The following is a 758-nucleotide window of genomic DNA, read 5'->3' on the forward strand; positions in this document are numbered from 1 at the left end:
GAGAGAGAGCGAACGGCTGACGAAAAACCTCAAATGATTCTTTTTCTCGCATTCTGTTCGTGATGTTCCACAGGCCCGCGCGCACATGCGCAAATGGTCGCAACAATGCTGTTGTGAGTGGGAGCGAGACGGAGACTTCTCTCTCGCACAAAAGGTTCTCATTCCCGGCGCCGGATTTAGGGGTTGGAGCTAGAAAATTGCGTTTAACTTTGAATCCATAGGAGATTCGCGGGTACAATCAAGATAAAATTTGTGGTAAATGTTCTAATAAAAAATATGGAAGAAAAAAAAAAAAATTCATCGTTTCAATGTCAAGATATAAATAGCAACATATATTAAATTCGCTCTGAATAAATAAACAAGCTATTGAAAAAAAAACACTGATATTCCGAATTACAAAAAAAAATTCATTAACTTCAATTTTTTAAATGGAAAACATTTTTTTTTCCCATCTGATCTTCACGCGGCTCTGGGGGATGAACGGTTGGGAATAGGGGTAAAGTGCCCAAACATTTTTAGTGTAGAATTTTTAGCTCTACAACTTTGTATATTATGTTTTTGGACGTACAGCGCGTTATTCACGAGTCATTTCGAAAAAACGCTTTTCAGGGGTAGTTTTTTGGCTTTTTCAACCCCCACCCAAACTGGGGGAACCTTAAATATCCGCTATTAGTTTCATACGCCCAAATCACAAATTGTTTCAAAAATGGAGCCTGATTAGCAAACATTCGTATGTTAGACCTTCGTTCATTGGACTA

This window comes from Diachasma alloeum, unplaced genomic scaffold (genome assembly GCF_001412515.2).
Source record: "Diachasma alloeum isolate Michigan unplaced genomic scaffold, Dall2.0 Dall_scaffold_01027, whole genome shotgun sequence".
Lineage (NCBI taxonomy): Eukaryota > Metazoa > Arthropoda > Insecta > Hymenoptera > Braconidae > Diachasma > Diachasma alloeum.